At 43.7% G+C, this 23,486-nt stretch overlaps 1 protein-coding gene across 1 annotated transcript in view; it reads right to left on the bottom strand.

Annotated features, from left to right (window-relative positions):
- The window catches only part of LOC126426873 (immunoglobulin domain-containing protein oig-4-like), a 62,856-nt gene extending 39,803 nt beyond the window's left edge, over window positions 1-23,053 (bottom strand). Inside the window, exon 1 of the mRNA XM_050088916.1 lies at window positions 22,884-23,053. The gene's annotated coding sequence lies outside the window, so the exon portion shown is untranslated. The remainder of the gene's footprint in view (window positions 1-22,883) is intronic.
- Window positions 23,054-23,486: the final 433 nt, after the last annotated feature.

The following is a 23,486-nucleotide window of genomic DNA, read 5'->3' as shown; positions in this document are numbered from 1 at the left end:
CAGATGGGGACGTTTGCAAGACAACAACCATCTGCACGAACAGATCGACGACGTTTGCAGCAGCACGGACTGTCAGCCCGGAGTCCGTGGCTGCGGTTACCCTTGACGCTGCATCACAGACAGGAGCGCCTGCGATGGTGTATTAGACGACGAACCTGGGTGCACGAATGGCAAAGCGTCATTTTTTCGGATGAATCCGGGTTCCGTTTACAGCATCACGATGGTCGCGTCAGTATTTGGCGACATCGCGTGGACGCACATTGGAAGCGTGTACGAGGTGCATTCATGTCCTAAGGCCTCCGATTTTTTTTCTAATTAACTTCTCACCCGAAATCGATGAAACTGGCGTTACGTCTCGACGTAATCGCCCTGCAGACGTACACATTTTTCACAACGCTGACGCCATGATTCCATGACAGCGGCGAAGGCTTCTTTAGGATTCTGTTTTGACCACTGGAAAATCGCTGAGGCAATAGCAGCATGGCTGGTGTATGTGCGGCCACGGAGAGTGTCTTTCATTGTTGGAAAAAGCCAAAAGTCACTAGGAGCCAGGTCAGGTGAGTAGGGAGCATGAGGAATCACTTCAAAGTTGTTATCACGAAGAAACTGTTGCGTAACGTTAGCTCGATGTGCGGGTGCGTTGTCTTGGTGAAACAGCACACGCGCAGCCCATCCTGGACGTTTTTGTGGCAGTTCAGGAAGGAATTTGTTCTTCAAGACATTTTCGTAGGCTGCACCTGTTACCGTAGTGCCCTTTGGAACGCAATGGGTAGGGATTACGCCGTCGCTGTCCCAGAACATGGACACCATCATTTTTTCAGCACTGCCGGTTACCCGAAATTTTTTTCGTCGCGGTGAATCTGTGTGCTTCCATTGAGCTGACTGGCGCTTTGTTTCTGGATTGAAAAATGGCATCCACGTCTCATCCATTGTCACAACTGACGAAAAGAAAGTCCCATTCGTGCTGTCGTTGCGCGTCAACATTGCTCGGCAACGTGCCACACGGGCAGCCGTGTGGTCGTCCGTCAGCATTCGTGGCACCCACCTGGATGACACTTTTCGCATTTTCAGGTCGTCCTGCAGGATTGTGTACACAGAACCCACAGAAATGCCAACTCTGGAGGCGATCTGTTCAATAGTCATTAGGCGATCCCCCAAAACAATTCTCTCCACTTTCTCGATCGTGTCGTCAGACCGGCTTGTGCGTGCCCGAGGTTGTTTTGGTTTGTTGTCACACGATGTTCTGCCTTCATTAAATTGTCGCACCCATGAACGCACTTTCGACACATCCATAACTCCATCACCACATGTCTCCTTCAACTGTCGATGAATTTCAATTGGTTTCACACCACGCAAATTCAGAAAACGAATGATTGCACGCTGTTCAAGTAAGGAAAACGTCGCCATTTTAAGTATTTAAAACAGTTCTCATTCTCGCCGCTGGCGGTAAAATTCCATCTGCCGTACGGTGCTGCCATCTTTGGGACGTATTGACAATGAACGTGGCCTCATTTTAAAACAATGTGCATGTTTCTATCTCTTTCCAGTCCGGAGAAAAAAAATCGGAGGCCTTAGCACTTGAATGCACATCATATTTGTCATCGGCATACTGGCGTATCACGTGGCGTGATGGTGTGGGCTGCCATTGGTTACACGTCTCTGTCACCTCTTGTTCGCATTGACGGCAGTTTGAAGAGAGGACGTTACATTTTAGATGTGTTACGACCCGTGGCTCTACCCTTCATTCGATCCCTGCGAAACCCTACACTTCAGCAGGATAATGCACAACCGCATGTTGCAGGTCCTGTACGGGCCTTTCTGGATACAGAAAGTGTTCGACTGCTGCCCTGGCCACCACATTCTCCAGATCTCTCACCAATTGAAAACGTCTGGTCGCAGTACGTCAGTCACTACTCTTGTGGTATCGTGTTGAAGCTGCATGGGCAGCTGTACCTGTACACGCCATCCAAACGCTCTGTTTGACTCAATGCCCAGGCGTATCGAGGCCGTTATTACGGCCAGAGGTGGTTGTTCCGGGTACAGGTTTCTCAGGATCTATGCACCCAAATTGCGTGAAAATGTGATCACATGTTAGTTATAGTATAATATATTTGTCCAATGAATACCCGTTTATCATCTGCATTTCTTCTTGGTGTAGCAATTTTAATGGCCAGTATTGTATTCTGAAACAGTGAAAAACCTGTTCAGATGTCTAGCAACGAGTCTGACACACGCATCATCGCTCAGGCAGGTTCTTTTATAGAGTGCAGGACAGCCACAACTGTAGGTGATAAAATAATCTGCTTGGTTTGAGGCGCCATTTCACGGATTGCCCGGCCCCTCCCGCCGGAGTTTCGAACGTGAACGGGTGTGTGTGATGTTCTTAGCATAAGTCAGTTTAAGTAACGTGAAAGTGTAGGAACCGATGACCTCAGCAGTTGGGTCTCTTAGAAATTCACACACATTTGAACATTTTTTTAAAAGAATCCGCCTTCATTAGATGAATGCAAATCCTGTTACTCTTTTTTTTTAGGAATGTTTTATGACTTCAACATCGTCTCCAATTGTACAGTGTCTTTCCTCCTTTTTCCAGTTTCCTCCTAACTATCCCGAAATCCCTATCATTCGAGACGAACGAGTCACATCTAATGCGAAAAATAACTTTGATGTCATTTAATCTTTTGATCTCAAACAGTCTGACCATTATCATCATAACCATGTTATTGCTTTTGTTCTGGCCCTCACGTATGTCCCCAAACACATGTAACATTTTCATGTTCTTGTCGATTTCACTTGCAACGTACGCGTTCAACAATGTACGCACGGCATTTGAGCCTTCTCCTCCATCACCTTCATAACAGATGAAAGAGCTACTCATTTTATTCAGTTACAGTAACACAACACAGGAGACCAACAATTAGAACGTGTCCTGCGACAAAGGACTACGGAAAAGGAGGCTGAGCCCAACTTTGAAAACCAACAAAGTGTAGTTCGCAAACTAGCCGCGCAGCGCTACTGTCGACTTGTGTCAGACTAGCTACTTACGTGCAATTACATTAGATTAGTACTTGTTCCATAGATCATGAATATGACACTTCGTAATGATGTGGAACGTGTCAGGTTAATAAAAGTTGTCAGTACAAGATATTACATTACACAAAATATTACATGACACTTAATATTTTTTGTGGGGGTTGGGGAAATTACCCACTTACTATATCCAAAAACTCATCTAATGAGTAGAAGGAGTTGCTATTAAGAAATACTTTTAATTTCCTTTTAAATGCTATATGGCTATCTGTCAGACTTTTGATGCTATTAGGTAAGTGACCAAAGACTTTTGTGGCAGCATAATTTACCCCCTTCTGAGCCAAAGTTAGATTTAAACTTGAGTAGTGAAGATCATCCTTTCTCCTAGTGTTTCAGCCACGTACACTGCTATTACTTTTGAGTTCGTTCGGGCTGTTAATAACAAATTTCGTAAGTGAATATATACATTGTGAGGCTACAGTGAAGATCCCTAGCTCTTTAAATAAATGTCTGCAGGATGATCTTGGATGAGCTCAAGCAATTATTCTGATTACACGCTTTTGTGCAATGAACACTCTTTTACTCAATGATGAGTTACCCCAGAATATGATGCCGTACAAAAGCAGAGAATGAAAATAGGCATGGTAAGCTAATTTACTCAGATGTATATTGCCAAAATTTGCAATGACCATAATAGCATAAGCAGCTGAACTCAAATGTTTCAGCAGATCCTCAGTGTGTTTTTTTTTTTTTCAGTTCAGCCCCTCATCAATGAATACACCTGGAAATTTTGAATATTCTACCTTAGCTACCGATTTCTGATCGAAGTCTATATTTATTAATGGTGTCATTCCATTTACTGTGTGAAACTGTATATACTGTGTTTTGTCAAAGTTTAATGAGAGCCCATTTGCAGAGAACCACTTCATGATTTTCTGAGAAACATCGTTTACAATTTCACCAGTCAATTCTTGTCTGTCGGGTGTGATAGCTCTACTTGTATCATTGGCAAAAAGTATCCCATCCTTGATTGTTCCCCAGTTTGAGAAATCACCAGTTTTTTCCATATTATGGGAACTGCTTATTTCAATTTTCTGAACTCTTCCGGTTTGGTATGATTTAAACCATTTGAGCGCTGTACCATTCATACCACGGTACTTGAGCTTATGTAGAAGTATTCCATGCCTTACTCAATCAAAAGCATTTAATAGATCACAAAAAATCCCAACAGGTGACTTCCGGTTACTCAGAGCATTTAATATTTCATTAGTGAAAGTATATATAGCATTTTCCGTGGAAATCCCTTCTGGAAACCAAACGGACATTTTGTTAAAACTTTATTTTTACAAAGGTGTGAAGCTACCCTACAATACATTACTTTCTCAAGATTTTTGGATAAGGCAGTCAGAAGAGAGATTGGGCGGTAGTTGTTGACATCAGAATATTAACGGCGTTGGCAGATCCACGTCAGTGAGCAAACAGGTTTTCTTTTTGCGATAAACAATGCATTGATCCACTCAGAACCATGTTGTTGTTGTGGTCCTCAGTCCACAAATCAGTTTGATGCAGCTCTCCACGCTACTCTATCCTGTGCAAGCTTCTTCATCTCGCAGTACCTACTGCAACCTACATCCTTCTGAATCAGCTTAGTGTATTCATCTCTTCGTCACCCTCTACGATTTTTACCCTAGATGCTGCCCTCCATTGCTAAATTTGTGATCCCCTGATGTCTCAGAACATGTCCTACCAACCGGTCCCTTCTTCTAGTCAAGTTGTGCCACTAATTCCTCTTCTCCCCAATTCTATTCAATATCTCCTCATTAGTTATGTGATCTACCCATCTAATCTTAAGCATTCTTCTGTAGCACCACATTTCGAAAGCTTCTATTCTCTTCTTGTCCAAACTATTTATCGTCCATGTTTCACTTCCATACATGGCTACACTCCATACAAATACTTTCAGAAACGACTTCCTGACACTTAAATCTATACTTGATGTTAACAAATTTCTCTTCTAGAGAAACGCTTTCCTTGCCATTACCAGTCTACATTTTATATCTTCTCTACCTCGACCATCATCAGTTATTTTCCTCCCCAAGTAGCAAAACTCCTTTACTACTTTTAGTGTCTCATTTCCTAAACTAATTCCCTCAGCATCACCCGACTTAATTCGACTACATTCCATTATCCTCGTTTTGCTTTTGTTGATGTTCACCTTATATCCTCCCTTCAAGACCCTGTCCATTCCGTTCAGCTGCTATTCCAGGTCCTTTGCTGTCTCTGACAGAATTACAATGTCATCGGCGAACCTCAAAATTTTTATTTCTTCTCCATGGATTTTAATATCTACTCCGAATTTTTCTTTTGTGTCCTTTACTGCTTGCTCAATATACAGATGGAATAACATCGGAGAAAGGCAACAACCCTGTCTCACTCCCTTCCCAACCACTACTTCCCTTTAGTGCCCCTCGACTCTCATAACTGCCATCTGGTTTCTGTACAAATTGTAAATAGCCTTTCGCTCCCTGTATTTTACCCCTACGACATTCAGAATTTGAAAAAGTGTATTCTAGTCAACTTTGTCAAAAGCTTTCTCTAAGTCTACAAATGCTAGAAACGTACGTTTGCCTTTCCTTAATCTTTTTTCTAAGATAAGTCGTAGGGTTAGTATTACCTCACGTGTTCCAACATTTCTACGGAATCCAAACTGATCTTCCCCGAGGTCGGCTTCTACCAGTTTTTCCATGCGTCTGTAAAGAATTCTCGTTAGTATTTTGCAGCTGTGACATATTAATCTGATAGTTCGGTAATTTTCACATCTGTCAACGCCTGGTTTCATTGGGATTGGAATTATTATACTCTTCTTGAAGTCTGAGGGTATTTGGCCTGTCTCATACATCTTGCTCACCAGATGGTAGAGTTTTGTCAGGACTGGCTCTCCCAAGGCCGTCAGTAGTTCCAATGGAATGTTGTCTACTCCGGGGGCCTTGTTTCGACTCAGGCCTTTCAGTGCTCTGTCAAACTCTTCACGCAGTATCGTATCTCCCATTTCGTCTTCATCTACATCCTCTTCCATTTCCATAATATTGTCCTCAAGTACATCGCCCTTGTATAGACCCTCTATGTACTCCTTCTACCTTTCTGCGTTCCCTTCTTTGCTTAGAACTGGGTTTCCATCTGAGCTCTTGATATTCATACAAGTGGCTCTCTTTTCTCCAAAGGTCTCTTTAATTTTCCTGTAGGCAATATCTATCATTCCCCTCGTGAGATAAGCCTCTACATGATTACATTTGACCTCTAGCCATCCCTGCTTAGCCATTTTGCACTTCCTGTCGATCTCATTTTTGAGACGTTTGTATTCCTTTTATCCTGCTTCATTTAGTGCATTTTTATATTTTCTCCTTTCATCAATTAAATTCTCTTCTGTTACCCAAGGATTTCTATTAGCCCTCGTCTTTTTACCTACTTGATTCTCAATCGTCAAAAAATGGAAATTTACAAATTTAGGACTAGCTGCCTTTCTTGCAGTAAGCGATCCTTGTACTGCAATAGGGGTAACTTATTCAGTATAGACTCTAACGAGAACATCATCACCTTCTGTCGGTTAACTTGAGAGGAAGTGTTGTGGTTTTCGTGTAGCGCGCTCCCTTCTTTCTGTACCGCATTCAGACCCCACGCAAACGCCTGCTCCTATCCTTCACTCAGAGCGAGATAAACACTTCTGCGTCCATCCTTCATTCAAACGCTCGCCATCAGCCTGGCAAAAGCACAGTGACCTCCATGAAAACTCTGCACCTAAAACCTAAAATACTGCCACACATTCGAAATACTTGTGCACCATTCAAAATCTTTACAGAATGCCGCAAGATGGCGGTATAGACATACGCACGACAGTTTTATTACTGTTATAACAATGTCGTCTTATTAGCTGGCCCAATATTTTGTTTTCAATGCGTGTGTAAAGCACCAATGATGTGAAAAAAAAAATGGAAATCTCATGCGAAGATTATCTGCTGTACGAATTATCTACATCTACATCCATACTCCGCAAGCCACCTGACGGTGTGTGGCGGATGGTACCTTGAGTACCTCTATCGGTTCTCCCTTCTATTCCAGTCTCGTATTGTTCGTGGAAAGAAGGATTGTCGGTATGCCTCTGTGTGGGATCTAATCTCTCTCATTTTACCCTCATGGTCTCTTCGCGTGATATACGTAGGAGGAAGCAATATACTGCTTGACTCCTCGGTGAAGGTATGTTCTCGAAAATTCAACAAAAGCCCGTACCGAGCTACTGAGCGTCTCTCTTGCAGAGTCTTCCGCTGGAGTTTATCTATCATCTCCGTAACGCTTTCGCGATTACTAAGTGATTCTGTAACGAAGCGCGCTTCTCTCTGTTGGATCTTCTTTATCTCTTCCATCAACCCTATCTGGTACGGATCCCACACTGCTGAGCAATATTCAAGCAGTGGGCGAACTAGCGTACTGTAACCTACTTCCTTTGTTTTCGGTTAGAATTTCCTTAGGATTCTTCCAATGAATCTCAGTCTGGCATCTGCTTTACGGACGATCAACTTTATATGATCATTCCATTTTAAATCACTCCTAATGCGTACTCCCAGATAATTTATGGAATTAACTGCTTCCAGTTGCTGACCTGCAGTATTGTAGCTAAATGATAAGGGACCTTTCTTTCTATGTATTCGCAGCACATTACACTTGTCTACATTGAGATTCAATTGCCATTCCCTGCACCATGCGTCAATTCGCTGCAGATCCTCCTCATTTCAGTACAATTTTCCATTGTTACAACCTCTCGATACACCACAGCATCATCCGCAAAAAGTCTCAGTGAACTTCCGATGTCATCCACAAGGTCATTTATGTATATTGTGAACAGCAACGATCCTACGACACTCCCCTGCGGCACACCTGAAATCAGTCTTACTGCGGAAGACTTCTCTCCATTGAGAATGACATGCTGCGTTCTGTTACCTAGGAACTCTTCAATCCAATCACACAATTGGTCTAATAGTCCATATGTTTTTACTTTGTTCATTAAACGACTGTGGGGAACTGTATCGAACGCCTTGCGGAAGTCAAGAAACACGGCATCTACCTGTGAACCGGTGTCTATGGCCCTCTGAGTCTCGTGAACGAATAGCGCGAGCTGGGTTTCACACGACCGTCTTTTTCGAAACCCATGCTGATTCCTACAGAGTAGATTTCTAGTCTCCAGAAAAGTCATTACACTAGAACATAATACGTGTTTCAAAATTCTGCGACTCATCGACGTTAGAGATATGGGTCTATAGTTCTGCACATCTGTTCGACGTCCCTTCTTGAAAACGGACATGACCTGTGCCCTTTTCCAATCCTTTGGAACGCTACGCTCTTCTACAGACCTACGGTACACCGCTGCAAGAAGGGGGGCAAGTTCCTTTAGATTTTGTTCACAGTTGGTTTACAGAATGTCTTAGACATTGAGCTTCCGTCCGCAATGACTTTCGGGACGTTCTTCTACTTGGAAAAACCTCTACAATTAAATTAAACGAGTTGCTCAAGGAAGTGAAACTCTTCCATTAAAAAAAAAAAGAAAGGCTGAAATTTTTATCTCTCTCATAGCTTTCAGCTGATATATTTTTTTTTTTCATCAGTCTTCTGACTGGTTTGATGCGGCCCACCACGAATTCCTCTCCTCTGCCAACCTCTTAACCTCAGAGTAGCACTTGCAACCTACGTCCTCAATTATTTGCTTGACGTATTCCAATCTCTGTTTTCCTCTACAGTTTTTGCCCTCTACAGCTCCCTCTAGTACCATGGAAGTCATTCCCTCATGTCTTATCAGATGTGCTATCATCCTGTCCCTTCTCTTTACCACTGTTCTCCACATATTTCTTTCCTTTCCGATCCTGCGCAGAACCTCCTCACTCCTCACCTTATGAGTCCACCTAATATTCAACATTCGTCTGTAGCACCACATCTCAAATGCTTCGATTCTCTTCTGTTCCAGTTTTGTCACAGTGCATGTTTCACTACCATACAATGCCATATTCAGGACGTACATTCTCAGAAATTTCTTCCTCAGTTTAAGGTCGATATTTGAAATTAGTAGACTTCTCTGGGCCAGGAATGCCCTTTTTGCCATCGCTAGTCTGCTTTTGATGTCCTCCTTGCTCCGTCCGTCATTGGTTTTTTTACTGCCTAGGTAGCAGAATTCCTTAACTTCATCTACTTCGTGACCATCAATCCTGATGTTAAGTTTCTCGCTGTTCTCATTTCTACTACTTCTCATTACCTTCGTCTTTCTCCGATTTACTCTGAATCCATACTCTGTACATCCACATCTACACCTACATGGATACTCTGCAAATGAGATTTTAAAGTCCCTGGCAGAGGGTTCATCGAACACCTTCACAATTCTCTATTACTCCAATCTCGTATAGCGGGCGGAAAGAATGAACACCTATATCTTTCCGTACGAGCTCTGATTCCGCTTATTTTACCATGCTGATCGTTTCTCCCTACGTAGGTCGGTGTCAACAAAATATTTTCCCATTCGGAGGAGAAAGTTGGTGATTGGAATTTCGTGAGAAGATTCCGTCGCAACGAAAAACGCCTTTCTTTTAATGATTTCCAGCCCAAATTCTGTATAATTTCTGTGACACTCGCTCCCATATTTCGCGATAATACAAAACGTGCTGCCTTTCTTTGAACTTTTTCGATGTACTCCGTCAGTCCTATCTGGTGAGGATCCCACACCGCGCAGCAGTATTCTAAAAGAGGACGAACAAGTGTAGTGTAGGCAGTCTCCTTAGTAGGTCTGTTACATTTTCTAAGTTTCCTGCCAATAAAACTCAGTCTTTGGTTAGCCTTCCCCACAACATTTTCTATGCCTTCCTTCCAATTTAAATTGTTCATAATTGTAATACCTAGGTATTCGGTTGACTTAGGCTTTTAGATTAGACTGATTTATCGTGTAACCGAAGTTCAACGAGTTCCTTTTAGCACTCTAATGTGGACGACCTCACACTTTTCGTTATTCAAGGTCAACTGCCACTTTTCGCACCATTCCGATATTTCTTCTAAATCGTTTTGCAGTTTGTTTTGATCTTCTGATGACTTCACTAGTCGATAAACGACAGCGTCATCTGCAAACAACCGAAGACGACTGTTCAGATTGTCTCCCAAATCGTTTATATAGATAAGGAACAGCTAAGGACCTATAACACTACCTTGGGAAACGCCAGAAGTCACTTGTGTTTTACTCGATGACTTTCCGTCAATTACCACGAACTGTGACCTCTCTGACAGGAAATCACAAATCCAGTCACATAACTGAGACTATATTCCACAAGCACGCGATTTCCCAACAAGCTGCTTGTGTGATACAGCGTCAAAAGCCTTCCGGAAATCCAGAAATAGGGAATCGATCTGAAATCCCTTGTCAATAGCACTCAACACTTCATGTGAATAAAGGGCTAGTTGTATTTCACAAGAACGATGTTTTCTAAACCCATGTTGACTGTGTGTCAATAGACAGTTATGAAATGGTTCAAATGGCTCTGAGCACTATTGGACTTAACTTCTGAGGTCATCAGTCCCCTAGGACTTAGAACTACTTAAGCCTAACTAACGTAAGAACATCACACACATCCATGCCCGAGGAAGGATTCGCACCTGCGACCGTAGCGGTCGCGCGGTTACAGACTGTAGCGCCTAGAACCGCTCACCCACACCGGCTGGCTCATAGGGTCAGGGACAAGAAACTAGTGATCACGTTTGTCGATTTAAAAGAAAAAAGCCTACAATAGTATCCATCGCGAATCTCTACTGTCAATTTCTTTGAATTTAAGCCACATCTGGTCTACACTTATATTATTAATCTGGAATGAGTGGAGATTGCCTCTCATGAAGGCGTCAAGTGAATTTTTATCTGCTTTTTTGAATAGGTATATTTTTCGCTTATTTTTTCGAGGATTTGGGGATTGCAATATTGAATCTCGCTACGACAGTCCTGTGTTCACTAATCCCTGAATTGGTTTTGATGCTCGTTAATAGCTCAGGATTATTTGTTGCTACGAGGTTACGTGTGTTTTCACAACCGTTTACTATTCGCGTGGGTTCACGAACTAACTACTCGAAATAATTTTCAGAGAATGCGTTTAGCACAATTTCGGATGATGTTTTATGCGTACCTCCGGATTTGAATATGTATTTTCGCCAACATATCGAGGGTACATTAAAGACACCACCAACTATTATCGTATGAGTCGGGTACGTGTTTGAAATCAAACTCAAGTTTTCATTGAACCTTTCAGCAACTGTATCATCTGAATTGAGAGGTCGGTAAAAGGATCCAATTATTATTCTATTCCGGTTGCTAACAGTGGTCTCTGCCCATACTAACTCACAGGAAGTATCTACTTCAATTTCGCAACAAGTTAAACTACTTCTGACAGCAACAAACACGCCACCGCCAACCTTGTTTAGCTTGTCCTTTCGTAACACGGCTAGGTTCTTCGCAAAAATTTCGGCTGAAATTATCTCCGGCTTTAGCCAGCTTTCAGTGCCCATAACGATTTGAGCATCAGTGCTTTCTATTAGTGCTTGGAGCTCTGCTACTTTCCCAACACAGCTACGACAATTTACAACTGTTATCCCAATGGTACCTGCGTCTACGTTCTTCCTGTGTTCAGCCTGCACCCTTTGTGACTGAAGCCCTTCTTGTATTTTCCCGAGACCCTCTAACCTAAAAAACCGCGCAGTCCCCGCCACACAGCCCCTGCTACTCGTGTAGCCGCCTCATGCGTATTGTGGACACCTGACCTATTCAACGAAACCCCAAGCCCAACCACCCATTGGCGCAAGCCCAGGAATCTGCAACCTACACGACCGTTTACCTCCACAAATGAAGAAACCATAGAGCGTTCACGTGAAATGATTCTCTTAGACAGGCGATAGTGGCACATCGTCTGCAAATTAGTCACGGTTCTGCCTACGAAATCACCCACAACGGACGTGGTTTACATAAAGTTTGTGCAAGATGGGTCCCAAAACAACTCACACAGTTGCATAAACAAACGCCCTGGGAATCTGCAAAAAAAAAAAAAAAAATTGGATTGCTGTGGTAACGAAGGGGACAACTTTTTAGACAGGGTTATTACTGGTGACGAAACGAGGATCCATCATTAAGAGCCGGAGAGTAAACGGCAGAGTATGGACTGGAAACATCCAAATTCGCCGTGTAAGAAAAAGTTTAAGACCCAACCGTCCGCTGGAAAACTGATGCTTACGGTTTTTTGGGACGCACAATATCCATTATGGGGAAAGGGGCACAACAGTAAACAGTGTACGTTACAGTTAGATGCTTACTGCCAGGCTGAAGCCTGCAGTTCGAAGCAAACGCCGAGGATTGCTGTCAGAAGGAGTTGTGCTGTTGCACGACAATGCCCGTCCGCATACTGCTGCCCACACTGCTGGAACGCTCCAGAAACTCAAATTTGAAGTACTGGATCATCCTCCGTGTAGTCCCGATCTTGCCTCTTCTGAATATCACTTCTTTGATCCAGTCAAACAGGCATTAAGGGGCCGTCGATTTGCCTCGGACGAAGCAGTGAAAGAAGCGGCGCATTCCTGGCTCGCAGCTCAACCGAGAACCTTCCTTTATGAGGGCATCAAGAAGCCTGTACAATGATGGACCAACTGCGTCAAAACGCAAGGAGACTATGTCGAAAAATGATGTTCTTCTAAGTTTCCTATTTGATTCGAATAAAATTTTATAACTGCTTTCCGGATAATAATTGACTTACCCTCGTAAAAGGCTAGCGTAGAAAAATTTTGTGGACAGAGTTCCGAGATTTTTTAAACAGACTTTGTACGTGGTTGACGTCAAATATTTAACAGGTTTGTAAAGGAATGAGACGTATGAGCTGTTTTACACATGGGATATTTTATAAAACTAAGAGTTTTCTGGTGTGTGTCTAACTAACTAATCCGTTCACCCGTATCTAGTATTTGCAGTAAAACACGTGTAAATAAGTTGAGCTACGTTTCAAACGGCTACACTACTGCCAACAGTGACTTCCGTAAAATACGTCGGAGTTTCGACGCGAAGTTCAATGACCACATAAAGAAAATACACTGCCGGATAAATAATTGGTACACACTTTTAGAGGCTGCCAGATTACTTAAGCTTTATTGTTGCAACGGTTCTTGTGGATTACAAATGGCTCTGAGCACTATCGGACTTAACATCTGAGGTCATCAGTCCCCTAGACTTGTTGTTGTTGTTGTTGTGGTCTTCAGTCCTGAGACTGGTTTGATGCAGCTCTCCATGCTACTCTATCCTATACAAGATCTTCATCTCCCAGTACCTACTGCAACCTACATCCTTCTGAATCTGCTTAGTGTATTCTTCTCTTGGTCTCCCTCTTCGATTTTTACCCACCACGCTGCCCTCCAATACTAAACTGGTGATCCCTCGATGTCTCAGAACATGTCCTACCAACCGATCCCTTCTTCTTGTCAAGTTGTGCCAAAAGCTCCTCTTCTCCCCAATTCTATTCAATACCTCCTCATTAGTTATGCGATCTACCCATCTAATCTTCAGCATTCTTCTATAGCACCACATTTCGAAAGCTTCTATTCTCTTCTTGTCCAAACTATTTATCATCCATGTTTCACTTCCATACATGGCTACACTCCATAGAAATACTTTCAGAAACGTCTTCCTCACACTTAAATCAATACTCGATGTTAACATATTTCTCTATTTCAGAAAAGTTTTCTTTGCCATTGCCAGTCTACATTTTATATCCTCTCTACTTCGACCATCATCAGTCCTTTACTACTTTAAGTGTCTCATTTCCTAATCTAATTCCCTCAGCATCACCCGACTTAATTCGACTTAATTCCATTACCCTCGTTTTGCTTTTGTGATGTTCATCTTATAGCCTCCTTTCAAGACACTGTCCATTCCGTTCAACTGCTCTCCCAAGTCCTCTGCTGTCTCTGACAGAATTACAATGTCATCAGCGAACCTCAAAGTTTTTATTTCTTCTCCATGGAATTTAATTTCTACTCCGAATTTTTCTTTTGTTTCCTTTATTGCTTGCTCAATATACAGATTGAATAACACTGGGGATAGGCTACAACCCTGTCTCACTCCCTTCCCAACCACTGCTTTCCTTTCATGTCCCTCGACTCCTATAACTGCCATCTGGTTTCTGTACAAATTGTAAATAGCCTTTCGCTCCCTGTTAGAACAACTTAAACCTAACTAACCTAAGGAGATCACACACAACAATGCCCGAAGCAGGATTCGAACATGTGACCGTAGCAGCAGCGCGGTTCTGGACTGAAGCGCCTAGAACCGCTCGGTCACTGCGGCCGGCCCATGTGGATTTCGTGAAATGATAACATTTACAGATCAATAGCACAAGCGGTTCTGAGGTTTCGGGTATCGTCTCCGTGGGTGGCAATGGAGGCTCTGCCATCATGTCGATCGTGTGGGCGGGGAATACTGTCCTGGGATACGTTACGCCACGCATGTTCGACGTGTTTGCGTACTCCTATAAGAGTTGTCACTTGACGATTGACACAAGACACTTCTCGTCCCATCGTATGCCACACGTGCTTGGCAGGTGACAAGTCCAGAGATCGTACTGGCCAGGGAAGCTGCTGTGCATCTTGCACAGCACTAGAGATGGGTAGTTCGCGAACGAACTGGTGCAAAGGAACGGTTCACCAAACTGAACGAAAGGACCGAGGAACGAATCCCAAGGAACGAACGGTTCATAGTTGACTTCGGTCGCGGCGGTCTACTTACAGTTCCCAGGAACGAGGAACGATCAATTCATAGTTCACTTCGGTCGCGACGGTCAACTTATAGTTCCCGGGAATGAGGAACGATCGGTTCATAGTTCACTTCAGTCGCAGGGGCTACTTACAGCTCCCGGGAACGAGGAATGATAGGTTCATAGTTCACTTCAGTAGTGGCAGCCTACTTATAGTTCCTGGGAACGAGGAATGATCGTTGAATAGTTCACTTCAGTCGTGGCAGTCTACTTATAGTTCCTGGGAATGAGGAACGATCGGTTCATAGTTCACTTCAGTCGCAGTGGTCTACTTATAGTTCCTGGGAACGAGGAATGATCAGTTCATAGTTCACTTTGGTTGCGGCAATCAAGTTATAGTTCCCGGGAACGAGAAATGATTGGTTCATAGTTCACTTCAGTCGCAGCGGTCTACTTATAGTTCCCAGGAACGAGGAACGATCGATTCATAGTTCACTTCGGTCGCGGCTGTGTCCTGATGGTTGTGGCGGTCTACTTATAGTTCCTGGGAATGAGGAACGATCAGTTCATAGTTCACTTCGGTCATGGCAGCCTACTTATAGTTCCTGGGAACGAGGAACGATCGATTCATAGTTCACTTCGGTCGTGGCGGTCTACTTATAGTTCCTGGGAACGAGAAATAATTGGTTCATAGTTCACTTCGGTCGCGGCAGTCTCCTTATGGTTGTGGCGGTCTACTTATAGTTCCTGGGAATGAGGAACGATCAGTTCATAGTTCACTTCACTCATGGCAGTCTACTTATAGTTCCCAGAACGAGAAATGATCGGTTCATAGTTCACTTCGGTTGCGGCAGTCTACCTATAGTTCCCGGGAACGAGGAATGATCAGTCCATAGTTCGGTCACGGCAGTCTACTTATAGTTCCTGGGAATGAGAAACAATTGGTTCATAGTTCACTTTGGTCGCGGCAGTCTCCTTATGGTTGTGGCGGTCTACTTATAGTTCCTGGGAATGAGGAACGATCAGTTCATGGTTCACTTCGGTCATGGCAGTCTACTTATAGTTCCTGGGAATGAGGAACGATCACTTCATAGTTCACTTCGGTCGCGGCGGTCTACTTATAGTTCCTGGGAACGAGAAAAGATTGGTTCATAGTTCACTTCGGTCGCGGCAGTCTACCTATAGTTCCCGGGAACGAGGAACGATTGGTTCATAGTTCACTTTGGTCGCGGCGGTCTACTTATAGTTCCTGGGAACGAGGAACGATCAGTTCATAGTTCACTTTGGTTGTGGCAGTCTAGTTATAGTTCCCGGGGAACGAGGAACGATCGGTTCATAGTTCACTTCAGTCGCAGCGGTCTACTTATAGTTCCTGGGAATGAGGAGCAATTGGTTCATAGTTCACTTCGGTCGCGGCAGTCTACTTATAGTTCCAAGGACGAGGAACGATCGGTTCGTAGTTCACTTCTGTCGCGGCAGTCACTTGGGCAGTTCTCGTTCCAGCCTCGGTCGCGTGCTCGTCTCAGTCTCGGCCTCCCTCGGCCGCACTCGTCGTTCTTCGCATGACCGCCTGTCTCAGTTCCACTGCCGACTGCTTCCAGTTAGTTCAGTGTCCAGTAGTTCGTTTCGTTCACTGCGCTCGCCAATTTTAAATGTGCTCCAAACTGTTCTTGCACTTGGTTCTGGCTATTCAGCATCCACGACCGGTAATCAAAAAGTATTTTATAGTTAGGTAAATTACATAAAAAGTACGTCGTATGTAATAGGTACGTCTTTTCAGGTAACAATAGGGCATATCAACTCAGTTCATTATATCGATGACCAGCAGAAGACATAACAAGGCAAGTTTTCTTTTTTTTTGTTATTCATAATTTTTTTGGTTTCATCGACTTGATTTAGCATCTTTCAATAATTTCCTTAGATTTAGTGTAAGAAAATTCATATAAAACGATTTTCGTGTCTCTTTGATATACAAACCATTACATTTAGGAAGGCTCTAATTATTTTTTAAGTTTGGTTGTTTCCAATTTGCATTACCTGCTAGTTTGGTTTCCTTGGAAAAAAAAAAAAAAGAACTTGGGTTGTGGGTCATTCTGGCTCAGTAGGAAAAGTGGTGCCTCTCCAATTGAAAAGACGTAGATTGCCATAAAATCATATTGACTTATTATCTCAAAAACATTTGTTCAGAAGGAGCTTTGAAACAAAAACTTTATTACTGCGAACTTCATTATTATTATTATTTCTGCATTAACTTTAATAATGCGACATAAAAACCTAATTTTTACTAAGCATGTGACGCAAGTATGATGAGAAAACCAAATTTTATTTTATGCTTCCATAAAGTCTCTACTTCGCCCACGAACTTTGAGACAACGTGAAGTATATATAGGGTCTAAACGATTATTATTTACAACGAGGCATAGCTATGTAGTGGATGTGGAAACGAAGAATTTTATACAAGACACTTGTGGTCTATTAAGTTCGGAAGCAGCCACCAACAGGTTACAAGACTGCTTGAGCTATAACCCATACGCGTCGCGTGAGATTTTCATGTTCTCTACTCCAGCTCTCTACACATCATCATCGATTGTTTCGCAATTGTTGCTTGCATTAGCTTGTTATTTCTTCACTGCCTAATTATTACATGTTTGTCTGTTTGTTGTATCTGCTTGTAACGCGCAACCCATCGTCCGTAATTGGCGAGCAGTCTGTACTCGGGGCCGGTTTTCCGTGCGCCACCCTATATTATTTCCCTGCGATCAGCCTCACAACGCTACAGTTGGCTAAGCGAGAGGTTCTGCAGAATCACAGAAATTATTTCTTAAAGTGTGTAAGAATTCTGTAATGAATAAAACCTCTCTACTCCAGTGGGGAGGCAAATGTACCCTCTTGGTGCCCTCCATCCTTCAGTCACCTACACTACTAGTTTTCAGTTTTTCATATACTAAGCGCAAATGAACGGTTCCCAAAAAAGAACGACCAGCAGTGAACTAGTTCCCAAGGATGAACGAGTTTGCCCATCTCTACACAGCACGTTCACTTTCTTGGGCAGTGTGTGCTTGAGCATTATCCTTTTGGAACAACAAACCACCTCCGTTTTGAAAGGATGGCAAAAGAACAGCTCCAGCAACTTTCTGCACGTAGCGAGCGCTCGTTTGCGCCCTCTACAGAAAAACCAAAGGTAAACGAGAGTTCCGGATTATCGCACCCCAGACCATAAGACCAGAGGTGTGTCTCGAACGAATCCACTCTACATCTGCATCTACGCTATGTGGTCAAAAGTATCCGGACACCTGGCTGAAAATGACTTACAAGTTCGTGGTACCCTCCATCGGTATTACTGGAATTCAATATGGTGTTGGCCCACCCTTAGCCTTGATGACAGCTTCCACTCTCGCAAGCATAAGTTCAATCAGGTGCTAGAAGGTTTCTTGGGGAATGGCAGCCCATTCTTCACGCAGTGTTGCACTGAGGAGAGGTATCGATGTCGGTCGGTGAGGCCTGGCACGAAGTCGGCGTTCCAAAACATCCCAGAAGTGTTCTATAGGATTCAGGTCAGGACTCTGTGCAGGCCAGTCCATTACAGGGATGTTACTGTCGTGTAACCACTCCGCCACAGGCCGCGAATTATGAACAGGTGTTCGGTCGTGTTCAAAGATGCAATCGCCATCCCCCAATTGTTCTTCAACAGTGGGGAGCAAGAAAGTGCTTAAAACATCAATGTAGGCTTGTGCTGTGATAGTGCCACGCAAAACAACAAAGGGTGCAAGCCCTCTCCATGGAAAACACGACCACACCATAACACCACCGCCTCCGAATTTTACTGTTGGCACTACACACGCTGGCAGATGACTTTCACCGTGCATTCGCCATACCCACACCCTGCCATCGGATCGCCACATTGTGTACCGTGATTCTTCACTCCACACAACGTTTTCCCACTGTTCATGTGTCCAATGTTTGCGCTCCCTACACCAAGCGAGGCGTCGCTTGCCATTTACCGGCGTGATGTGTGGCTTATGAACAGCCACTCGACCACGAAATCCAAGTTTTCTCACCTCCGCCCTATCTGTCATAGTACTTGTAGTGGATCCTGGTGCAGTCTGCAATTCCTGTGTCATGGTCTGGATAGATGTCAGCCTATTACACATTACTACCCTCTTCAACTGTCGGTGGTCTCTGTCAGTCAACAGACGAGGTCGGCCTGTACGCTTTTGTGCTGTACGTGTCCCTTCACGTTTCCACTTCACTATCACATCGGAAACAGTGAACCTAGGGATGTTTAGGAGTGTGGAAATATCGCGTGCAGTCGTATGACACAAGTGACACCCAATCACCTGACCACGTTCGAAGTCCGTGGGTTCCGCGGAGCGCCCCATTCTGCTCTCTCCCGACGTCTAATGATTACTGAGGTCGCTGATATGGAGTACCTGGCACTAGATGGCAGGACAATGCACCTAATATGAAAAACATATGTTTTTTGTGTGTCAGGATACTTTGATAACGTAGTGTACATGGATACTGCGCAAGTCACACTTAAGTGCCTACAAAAAGAGTTCATGGAGTAAAGGCACGCCGCAAGGAATAATAGGGCTTGAAACTACTTTGCTTTGGTAATCATCGTATATTAAAGTTTAGGAATCGGTAAGATAAGAAGAGATATTTCGAAATATGTACTGAGCTATATAATTTAATAAATTTCTGTAAATATCGCGGAGAGACCGCTGCAAGAGACATTACACGTTCTGAGAACTTTTCAAACCACTCTCGTACTAGAGACAGCTGTAGAGGGCAAAAACTGTAGAGGAAGACAGAGACTGGGATTTCGTCCAGCAGATAACTGAGCTTGTAGAGTGCAGTTGCTTCTCTGAGATGAAGAGGTTGGAGCAGAAGCGAATTTCATGGCGGCCACATCAAACCAGTCACAAGACCGAGGACTCGAAGAAATAAATAAAATGAACAAAATAAGAAATGAAGTCCAGGTGGTATTTTTTTAAAATCCTAATTATAGTAGGAGGCGTGGTTCTTAAGTAAATACCGTTATGAAATTAAAAAGCCGGCCGAAGTGGCCGTGCGGTTAAAGGCGCTGCAGTCTGGAACCGCAAGACCGCTACGGTCGCAGGTTCGAATCCTGCCTCGGGCATGGATGTTTGTGATGTCCTTAGGTTAGTTAGGTTTAACTAGTTCTAAGTTCTAGGGGACTAATAACCTCAGCAGTTGAGTCCCATAGTGCTCAGAGCCATTTGAACCATTTTGAAATTAAAAAAAGACGTGTTAAGATATCTCAATAATTTTACTTTCACATGAAAGCCTGTACCTTAATCTACGCACTGACGCCATTACTGTCTGATTCTTCCTTGTTTACGCTGTGTACTGAGTGTTTAAGATGCCTCCAATAATCGTGAGTCCCACCGACTGTGAAGTACGGGCTCTTATAAGATTTCTTAGAGCTAAAGGCCAAAAAGCGATCGATATTCATCGTGAGATCTGTGCAGTTTACGGAGAAAACATTATGAGTCATGGAATGGAAGAAAGTGGGTGAGAGCATTTAAAAATGGCCGCACAAATGTGCACGATGAATGACGGAATGGGCGTCCTTCGGTCGTTAATGAAAATTTGGTGCAGGAAGTCGACAATAAGGTGAGAGAAAACAGACGCTTTACGATTTCCTCCTTGCGGGATGACTTTCCTAATGTTTCTCGTAGTGTTTTGTATGGCATTGTGGCGGAGCACTTGAACTACCGAAAATTGTGCGCGCGTTGAGTACCGAAAATGTTGACGGATGTGCACAAATCCAAACGTTTAGACAGTGCATTGACTTTCCTTGAGCGGTACCACAACGACGGTGATGATTTCTTAAGCCAAATTGTTACGGGCGATGAAACATGGGTGGCCTACGCCACACCAGAATCAAAGCAACAGTCCACGGCAGTTGAGCAAGGGCATTCTTTCGCTACAAGACAATGCCCGTCCGCATGTGGCCAATCAGACCAAAGATCTCATCACAACTTTTCGATGGGAAACTCTAGATCATCCTCCTTACAGCCCCGATCTTGCGCCCAGTGACTACCGTCTGTTCCTGCACTTGAAGAAACACCTGGGCGGTCAGCGTCTTCGAGACGATGACGAAGTCAAAACAGTGGTGATGCAGTGGTTAACAAGTCAGGCGGCAGACTTCTATGAGGAGGGTATTCAAAGACCTGAGTCGAAACAAGGCCCCGGGAGTAGAAAATATTCCAATAGAATTACTGACAGCCTTGGGAGAGCCAGTCCTCACAAAACTCTACCATCTGGTGAGCAAGATGTATGAGACAGGCGAAATACCCACAGACTTCAAGAAGAATATAATAATTCCAATCCCAAAGAAAGCAGGTGTTGACAGATGTGAAAATTACCGAACAATCAGTTTAATAAGTCACAACTGCAAAATACTAACGCGAATTTTTTACAGACGAATGGAAAAACTAGTAGAAGCCGACCTCGGGGAAGATGAGTTTGGATTCCGTCGAAATGTTGGAAAACATGAGGCAATACTGACCCTACGACTTATCTTAGAAAATAGATTAAGGAAAGGCAAACCAACGTTTCTAGCATTTGTAGACTTAGAGAAAGCTTTTGGCCATGTTGACTGGAATACTCTCTTTCAAATTCTAAAGGTGGCAGGGGTAAAATACAGGGAGTGAAAGGCTATTTACAATTTGTACAGAAACCAGACGGCAGTTATAAGAGTCGAGGGGCATGAAAGGGATGCAGTGGTTGGGAAGGGAGTGAGACAGGGTTGTAGCCTATACCCTATGTTATTCAATCTGTATATTGAGCAAGCAGTAAAGGAAACAAAAGAAAAATTCGGAGTAGGAATTAAAATCCATGGAGAAGAAATAAAAACTTTGAGGTTCGCCGATGACATTGTAATTCTGTCAGAGACAGCAAAGGACTTGGAAGAGCAGTTGAACGGAATGTACAGTTGTCTTGAAAGGAGGATCTAAGATGAATGTCAACAAATGCAAAATGAGGATAATGGAATGTAGTCGAATTAAGTCAGGTGATGCTGAGGGAATTAGATTAGGAAATGAGACACTTAAAGTATTAAAGGAGTTTTGCTATTTGGGGAGCAAAATAACTGATGATGGTCGAAGTAGAGATGATATTAAATGTAGACTGGCAATGGCAAGGAAAGCGTTTCTGAAGAAGAGAAATTTGTTAACATCGAGTATTGATTTAGGTATCAGGAAGTCGTTTCTGAAAGTATTTGTATGGAGTGTAGCCATGTATGGAAGTGAAAAATGCACGATAAATAATTTGGTCAAGAAGAGAATAGAAGCTTTCGAAATGTGGTGGTACAAAAAAATGCTGAAGATTAGATGGGTAGATCACATAACTAATGAGGAGGTATTCAATAGAATTGGGGAGAAGAGAAATTTGTGGCACAACTTGGCTAGAAGAAGGGATCGGTTGGTAGGACATGTTCTGAGGCATCGAGGGATCACCAATTCAGTATTGGAGGGCAGCGTGGAGGGTAAAAATCGTAGAGGGAGACCAAGAGATGAATACACTAAGCAGATTCAGAAGGATGTAGGTTGCAGTAGGTACTGGGAGATGAAGAAGCTTGCACAGGATAGAGTAGCATGGAGAGCAGCATCAAACCAGTCTCAGGACTGAAGACCACAACAGCAACATTCAAAAACTGGTACAACTTTACGACAAGTGCATCAGTATTGACAGAAATTACGTAGAAAAGTAGATTAAGGTAGAGGCTTTCATGTAAAAATTAAATTATCGAGATATCTGAGCAGGTCTTTTTATAATTTCAAAACGGTTGTTACTTAAAAAACACGCCTCGTACTTCCTCTAACACACGATTGCCAACGTTCGCTCAATTTCGCCCAGTTACCATGTCATCTGTACCGTTGAACAATTTGACATTAGATGAGAGGTCCAGTGCTGGTCGAACGTCAAATGTGGAGCGGGGAACGAGTTCATGCAATCTCCAACAAGACAGGTGTTTCCTGACAATAATTTTTTTTTAGTTCATCACAAATTTCCCACCGTGGTACTTACCGAGTCGTGTGGGTGGGGGGGAAGTGAGCGAGAGAGTGATAGACGGCTGGCCGGCTCTCGGGGCGTCCTTGATGCGTCCGCGGTGTGTGGCAGGAGAGTGCTTCAGCTGCGGGCCTCCCGGCGGGGTTTTTGCTGCAACGTGAGACCGACTACCAGCCGCTCCACGGGGCGGTGGGATTTTCCCTCTGGCGGGCGCGGAGCTAGGTGAATGGCGGAGGGGGGAGGGATGAGTGAGGAGGAGTAGGGGTGGGAGGAAGGGAGGGGGAGCCCCGGCCGATGTGACGGGAAGTTCGTCGTTGGAGGCCTTGCTCAACCGCTCGCCGATTGCGGCGTTAGCCAATGGTGCCAATCCCCCCCTCGCCTATTAAACAGACACGTACAGCCTGCTACAGAATACGCGCGACACTTAGAGGCGGCTCTCAATCCAAGGGCGTACCCAGCATCTGAACTAGGGGGGTGGCAGGTCATACTAGTCTCAGGAAACAAGGACTCGAGACAACATACAGCACTTCTTATTAAAGAAAGCAATACACCAGTGAAAATCTAGAATGAGATTTTCACTCTGCAGCGGAGTGTGCGCTGATATGAAACTTCCTGGCAGAT

Source organism: Schistocerca serialis, chromosome 11 (assembly GCF_023864345.2).
Source record: "Schistocerca serialis cubense isolate TAMUIC-IGC-003099 chromosome 11, iqSchSeri2.2, whole genome shotgun sequence".
Classification (NCBI taxonomy): Eukaryota; Metazoa; Arthropoda; class Insecta; order Orthoptera; family Acrididae; genus Schistocerca; species Schistocerca serialis.
This window is presented reverse-complemented; position numbering and strand designations above follow the sequence as displayed.